General features: G+C 34.7%; 1 pseudogene; it reads right to left on the minus strand.

Annotated features, from left to right (window-relative positions):
* Positions 1 to 847: 847 nt before the first annotated feature.
* Positions 848 to 3434, minus strand: LOC147852518 (uncharacterized; annotated as a pseudogene).
* Positions 3435 to 7952: the final 4518 nt, after the last annotated feature.

The following is a 7952-nucleotide window of genomic DNA, read 5'->3' on the forward strand; positions in this document are numbered from 1 at the left end:
CTCGCAAAAGGGTGAAAGCGAAAAATCCTAGGTCATGCCACATGTTGACCCTTCTCAACTTTGTTTCATTCATGACCAAACCGTCACCAAGAAGGTGGAATCCACGTTACATGTATGTTGGAACATTGACAAGATTTTTAGTCTAGCATGATTAGAAAAGCAAAGATGACGAATAAGAACCATCAATAACTCATATCATAAAGCTTCTAATGGAACACATAATGGACATGTTTATGACAAGTAACCTAGCACATTTATTATTCTATATCTTACGAATTATGTTTATTACGTTTAGTACTTGAACCCCTTTGCAGATAAGCCATAGACCAGCCCGGATATAAGCTATTTGTTTCCCAAATAGAGTGCAATTCTAACAATAACATATGCATGATTGGATGTGTTGTAACTTCGTTGGATTATTTCATGTATTCCCCCATCTACCTAAGAGAAAATATTCCTTAAAAGTTTGAACTTTTGGAGAGTTTTGTCTTAAAATAATCTCCAATTTCTATGTTTCACTTATAACACTCTAATCATACATACCTTTCACTTATTATTATGGAGTATGTAAGATGTTTAAACAATTTCCATCATAGTCCCAATCTAGCGGTTACGACATTGTGTGTGGTTACTTTAAACGCTTTTCATCATACATTATTTTGGTGTCAAGATGACATTTTTAAATCATCAATCGCCTGCATCACGCAACTTACCTACCATTGAAATAGTGATATCATCAAGAGCATGCAACTTGAAGTACTATAAAAAAAATTACCTTATCACATTCAATATCCAACTAGTTTAACATGGCACCAAAATAGACATGTAGGCAATTATGAAATCCCTAGGTACAAAGTAATGATGAATTTCAATCATTCAAGTGTTAATGACCATGTCTCTTAATGAGTGTAGTGAACCATAGGCCCCCATCCTAATACAAGCCTTAGAGATATACAATTACAAGACATACATACATCATGTTAACGGTTCTTGGGGTACAATATGAAACGTATTCCTGTTGTCCGGATTTGATATTATTTGGTTGTGAAGTCTCTCTCGCCTTCTTATTCATGGGTCATATAGAAGTAGTGCACTTCGACTTTTACGAGCTGATGTATTTGCAAGAGGATCATTGATATATTACATCATTACTAAAGATCCATGCCCAAAGAACGATGCTCCTTCCTATCCTCCAAGCACCATTAAGAACATCTTTGCATAAGATACGAATCATAGTTTGTAAACTCCGGAAACTCTTTCATTGATTTAAGCTTTTCAAATATGTCAACACACTGTTTATATTTATAACCTTTTCTAGAAAACATTTCCAGTAACTTGACGCATTCTTGTCGCGAGGGTCGAAGACCTCTATCGAGCATTTGTTGGCACAATTGCCAAGCATGGTCTACCCGCCCTTCATTTCCTAAAGACAAAATCAATGGCATATAGGTCTCACAATCAGCAACAAGACCAACATCTTCCATATCTTTAGATAGCTTGAACGCCATTGCCCAATCACCTATACTAGCATATCCTCCTATAAGTTGGCTATATGTGCTTACATTAGGGGCACATCCACCAGCAACCATTTTATTGAACACATCATGTGCAACTTTCATATCCCCCTTTATGCACAATACATTGATAAGATGATTACATGTATTGAGAGTTGGCATCAGCCTAGCTTGACTACTACTCATATCTTCGAAAAAGCGTAGTGCTTGATATAAAGAACCAAATCTGGTAAGGCAAAGGAGAATACAATCATAAGCAATGCAACCAGGAGTATATCCAAGCTCTCCCATTGCATAAAAGATTTTCAGAGCTCCATCCAAATTGCCATTCTCGGCTAGTTTCTTAACAAGATCATTCAGTTTGTGAACGTCTGGTTTAAGTTCAAGGGTCACCAATTCTTTCAAGAAATCATGAATCTGATCCATTGCACCTATTTTGAGGAGGTTTTCCATCAATGAATCAATCAGCATAGTATTAGATGATGCTTTTTTCTTTGCGAATGCTAACACTAGTTTGCAAGCAGAGTCAATACTGTCTCCTTGTATGAGCCACTCCATAGCTTTACTATAAGCTACTTCAGGTTCAATATGACCTTTTGAAGCCATATCCTCAACGAGATGCTCAAGATCAGAAATCCTCCCTTTTGGACCGAATGCATTTATGAGTGTAGAATATGTATGTGTTTCAGCCTCTAAGCCAAACTTTGAGATTTCAACATAAACTTTCAAGGCTAAATCTAATTCTCCAGCCTTGCCGAGAGAGTATATAAGTGAATTACACGTAGATAAACTCATGGATAGCTTCTTATCAATCAGTTCTGTGAAGAAAACATAAGCTGAAGGAATATCGCCAGTTCTTAGATGTGCTTGGATGAGCGCAGCATACGTATAACCATCAGGTTTTAATCCACATTCACACATTTCTTTATACAAGGTATTCGCCATGTGGACATTCTTTTTCCTCCCGAAAAGATTGATCAATATGTTATAACCAGTCCGATCCAAATAGCAACCATTCATTCTCATTTCAAAGTAAATCTCTCGAGCTTTATCAGTATACCCATGCTTTGCAAGTATATCAATGATACAGCTATAAGTCACTATACCAGGTTCCCATTCATTTTCTCGCATTCAATAATAGATTTCCAATACCTTCTGTGGTTGTTGAGCTTTGCTAAATCCTCTTATGAGAGTGCTTAAGGTAACCTGGTCAGGTTCACATCCATCATTTTCCATTTTCTCTTGCAAAAACTTCAAAGATATGGCATTCTCTTTAGAGCTGGCAAGAATGCTCGCCAAAGCATTATATGATCTCGTAGTGTGCTTATATCCAGGTTGATTCCTTACCCATTCAAAAATCTCTATACAGCAGCGAGGTTCTTGGATACCTTTGAGGATATGGCAAACATGGAAAGGATCAATTTGTGCTATTTTCATCACAAATTCTTGCTTCGTCATATCGTTCCATCCTTTCTTCACAATAGAGGATGCAATCTCCCTGAGCAGTTTGCTTTCTTCCATTCTCTGCTTCCTCGAAAACTCGGCAGAAGAAACGGAAACAGAAGAATGGAAAGGAAGAGAAGAGGAAGACGGAGAATCTTCGTACCTGCAATCACTGCTGCTCTGCCATAGCCATGCATCCTGGAATATCTTGACAGGGTCGTCTTCATTCTCGTCTCTGCCATGGGATAAAGTAGGGTTTGCAAGGATGCGACACTTCGAGGTAATCAAGTTTGCAATGTCGTCAAGGTCCATTTCTTTGGAAGAAGAAGAAGAAGAAGAAGAAGAAGAAGAGCAAGAAGCTTCTACAGCTTCTTCCATGGTGGTTAGTACAGAGCTGTCTGCAGTAGAATAGAATCTGGGGAGGGAAGGCCATATCCACCGCTGCCCTAAGGAGGAGGCCTGCAAGGCTCTGCTACTCATCAAGTGCCACAGAGAGACAGAGAGAGAGAGCGTACAGTGATGATGAATGATGGTGGTGAGAGAGCTAAGGAGGAGTGCAAATGGGCGTGACGTATCATTCATTCTGGAGCATGGCCGGCCGGACATGTACGCTTATGTATGTATGTATGTATATGTACGTACATACGTACGTATGTATGTTTAGGGTTTAGGGTTTAGGGTATGTATGTATGTGTGTGTGTGTGCGGGTACGTTGTATGTATGTATCTACTGTCTATACAGTCTATGCATCATATGTATGTATGTGTGTGTGTGTGTGTATGTATTTATGTACGTACGTATGTATGTGTGTGTGTATGTATCTATCTATTTATCATATGTACTATGAATGTGAGTTATGTATGTAATGTTATGAATGTGTGGTGTGTACACATGTACGTATTTATCTATGTATATATCCATTGTATGAACCATACGTACCATACGTGCATTCGCATTTTTAGCGAATGTTTCAATCATTCGCGTAAGAAAAACACCCTCAAAGAATGATAAATACCATACTTTTGGATTAACTATTTATTATGAGGTAAATAAGCCTAAAAAATGGGGGGGGGGGGGGTGGGAAACAGGGCTTGAATTTGACGGGTTAGTCTTAAAGTTTTTTGACGGGCATTTTTTAAAGATGTATGTCATATGACGTAAGAGTGCAAAAATTAACATGTCATTTGACATACAAATTTCTTATAATGAAAAGCTCTATATGATGCTTCATTATTATACATTTTATTACTATAGAAGGTACACAAATAGACACAACTACCTCGCAAAGATAATGAAATACAGAAAATAAATATCGTGTTAATGTTTTTTTTTTACCAAAAAAGTGTTAATGTTTTTTAAGCCAAAGTACAAACTATATATGTATCCATAATCATAATTCATTCTTGCAAAGTGGATACAATAAGCTTCAAACAAATAATCATACAAATCGAATACTTAATCATCATATATTTCTTAAAGCCCAAAAAACACAAAAAAATGTTTATCATACCGGGACTCCTCATACTTATTACTAAGCATTGTTCAATGATACTATCCTGTTATAAGAAGATCTCGACTCATTTGTGTTTGTAACCACCTCGTGCTCATTATTTGGAGCATCATTAACATGTGTTGCCTTGCAAAACATAGTCTTAATAGAATGTTGTTGTGCTTGGTTCTTTGTTTTCCCCCTGAAATTATTTAAATAATAGACATCTAAAAATGTACTAAAAGTATTTCATTTCACTATAATAGAGACATTGAAGTTATTGTTTAGGTATTAAGGTAATACAAAAACAATATTGTATAATAACTTGTTAAATGAACATAATATGATAGATATTCATGGTAACTTACATTTTTAAAATGTAGTTAAAAAATGTTGAAGGTTGAAGGCTGTTTTTGTTCTATTCCCACTGCACAAAAAGGCTACATAGAATCAATAATTTTTAATTGGAACAATAGCTTGCTACCTAATAGTAAGTACTCACCTTTTCCTATACTAATAAGTTATTATTAACCCTAATTTTTTAATAAAGCATAGTAAAACGTAATAAGTATGTATAAAACAATAGGTTAGTAAAACATTTAGTTTAAAAAAACTTAAAATCAAACCTTATTTAAATGAAATACTTTTAGTTTATTTTTAGAGGTATTAAGGTAATACAAAAACAATATAATAACTTGCTAAATGAACATAATATGATAGATGATCATGGTAACTTACATTTTTAAACTGTAGTTAAAAAATGTTGAAGGTTGAAGGATGTCTTTCTTTGTTCTATTCCTGCTGCACAAAAGGCTACATAAAATCAATCATTTTTAAGTTGAAAAATAACTTGTTACCTAACAGTAAGTAGTAAGTAGTAAGTACTCACCTTTTTCCTATACTAAAAAGTTATTACTAACCCTAATTTTTTAATAAAGCACAGTAATAAGTATTAAGTATTAAGTATTAAGTAATAAGTATGTATAAAAAAGTAGGTTAGTAAAACATTTACTTTAAGAAAACTTAAAATCAAACCTAGAGTGACTAGTCTACACTCTAGTATTTTTTAGAGTATTTAATAAAGCACCAAGGTTATTGTTTAAAATTTAAATTGATTTGAGGATTCATCATTACAATTTATATGATATTATTTTAAGCGTGTTATAAATATATATATATATATATATATATATTAGAATTTAGTATATTACACACTTCATACTATATAGTCAAATTGAATCTTGATACTACATAGATGATAGTATGATAGTACATATATTTAAATTTTATATGACAATATGTGGTATATATATATAATATATATGAATAATGACATAGAAAATAAAATTTTAGCATGTCATTTGACATGTATAATTTTAAGGGGCCTTTCACATGAAAAGGAAAATTTTATACTTTATATGTCACTTGACGGACATTTTTAGTAGGTGTATGTTTTTTACGGGCAAAATGGCCTTTGACGGGCATGACACCCGTCAAATTCCTGCCCTGGTGGGAAACATTAAAAAAATAGGAAAAAACCAAAAATAAACACAAGAATGTTTGAATAACATTCGCATTCGTTTTCCAACGTAGGAAAACGAATGTTATGCTAGACGAACACGAATTTTACGTACTATGTATATATCTATGTATGTATTTGTATGTACTGTGTATGTGTTTTTCTTTATGAAAAGATATTCATTCGTTGGTGTAAGCAAATTACATAGTTTTGATTCCTAAGTGATCGGTTGAAGCCTAAAGGAACAATCGCCATCTTGGTGGCTGAAAGTGCCAAAAAGGAATGCCATTCGTCGAGGACATAAGTGCATTGTATGTATTATATGTATGTGTTTTTTTTTTTTTGAAAAGATATCCATTCATTGGTGTAAGCAAATTACTTAGTTTTGATTTCCAAGTGTTTTCGTGTCATTATGCGCTCCACTTTGCCAAAAACCTTTCTTTAGCTTATCCATCCCCAAAATACATCAAGGAGCACTTAACCATGGACTGAAGTAAAAAGAACAAAATCTTATGCAATGATAGATTCAACTGTCATATGAGATGATAGTGTCAAAGTTAACTTGTCTTTCTTAGGCCGGATTATAGTTGCCAACCAAGTATTATTGGCAACAACATGGTATGTTTTGTCTTGTTAGATATTTTCCTAGTCGTGCATCTTGCAAATATGAAGATTGATTCGAAATTTCTTATGGTCTAGAAAAGCTAAGGATCATGCTCAGTCTAAAGTTAAATGGGAGGTAATTACGTTACCTCGTTCCAAAGGAGGATTGGGTATTATTGATCTAGTAGACCAAACCAGACTAGAGGATTAGGAGGATTTACTCATGGTCATGAGTTATATAAAGTATTGTTGCTCAACCGTTGTTTTGAATGTTTTCCTCGCTTAGGTGCACCTTGGTCGAAGGATGTTTAGAGAAATTTTCAAAATACCATCATCTCATGGATGGGAGGACAAATTTATTTGAACTATTTTTTCTACATGGAAGCAAGTCTTACCCAAATTTTTCCGCACGAAACCTACTCACTATAATGAATATTTAAGGCAAAGGCATTGTTTAAAACATCAAATGGTTTAGTGTTGGGTTCTAGAGAGTGGTTGGCATTGGGCAAAATGGCAAAATGTCCTGCAAATTCTGTCAAGACTTGGCAAGTCTTTTTATCACGCTCCTAGGAGGAACAAAAGCAAGTACTACCTAGAATTCATGGAGGACAAATAATGTATAAACAAATTTAAGGAGCTATGAACAAAGCTACCATACCATCCACTTGCTCTCACTGGGTAGGTGTTTTTTCAAGCTTGGAAGTACTCTTGACTATTTGATGTGGATAATGCAAGCCAATTGTCTCCATCGGAGGAAGTGGTATTAGATTATCCTTATGTATGGAACACAAGATAAGGGTAATATGATACATTGATCACAAATGGTATATTGATCTGCCGATAAAGGACATAAAGTCACATTAAAAATTGTGGGTGTTGGGTAAACAATCTTTGTTCAGATTGGCACGGGATCCAAGTGACCCATCAATGGACGGACCCATTTATTGGTAAAAACATTAAATTTTTCCAAAATTGTGTGCAGTTGGGAAGACATGTTTTGTCAAGTAGTCGAGACGTTTTACCAACTACACTTCAATACTGGAATCAACATAGTATTATTACGAAGTTTCTTGCTAAGTTCTCAATTAATTTATGGGAATGAAAACAACCATGGAAAATATTTCATGTGTAGTGGTTACTTGTGCATCGAGCCTTGCCTAATGACACATCGTTGCATGAGATGGGCGTATCCTCTAGTTGTACTCGTTGTTATTTGCAAGTTGAAACTCAAAAACATTGTCTAATATGGGACTGCCTTGAATCTTAAATGGTATGGAAATACCTCTTAAGAATATTTGCCAATTACTTTCCCCTATTTGGTATTCACATGGGGGATGGTGGTTTTAACATCACTTGTCAGCTCTATTTGTCATAGTGATGTTGA

The sequence above is a fragment of the Azolla caroliniana genome, unplaced genomic scaffold (assembly GCF_043228905.1).
Source record: "Azolla caroliniana isolate FFs.n. ecotype wild unplaced genomic scaffold, voAzoCaro1.0.p SCAF_18, whole genome shotgun sequence".
Taxonomy (NCBI): domain Eukaryota; kingdom Viridiplantae; phylum Streptophyta; class Polypodiopsida; order Salviniales; family Salviniaceae; genus Azolla; species Azolla caroliniana.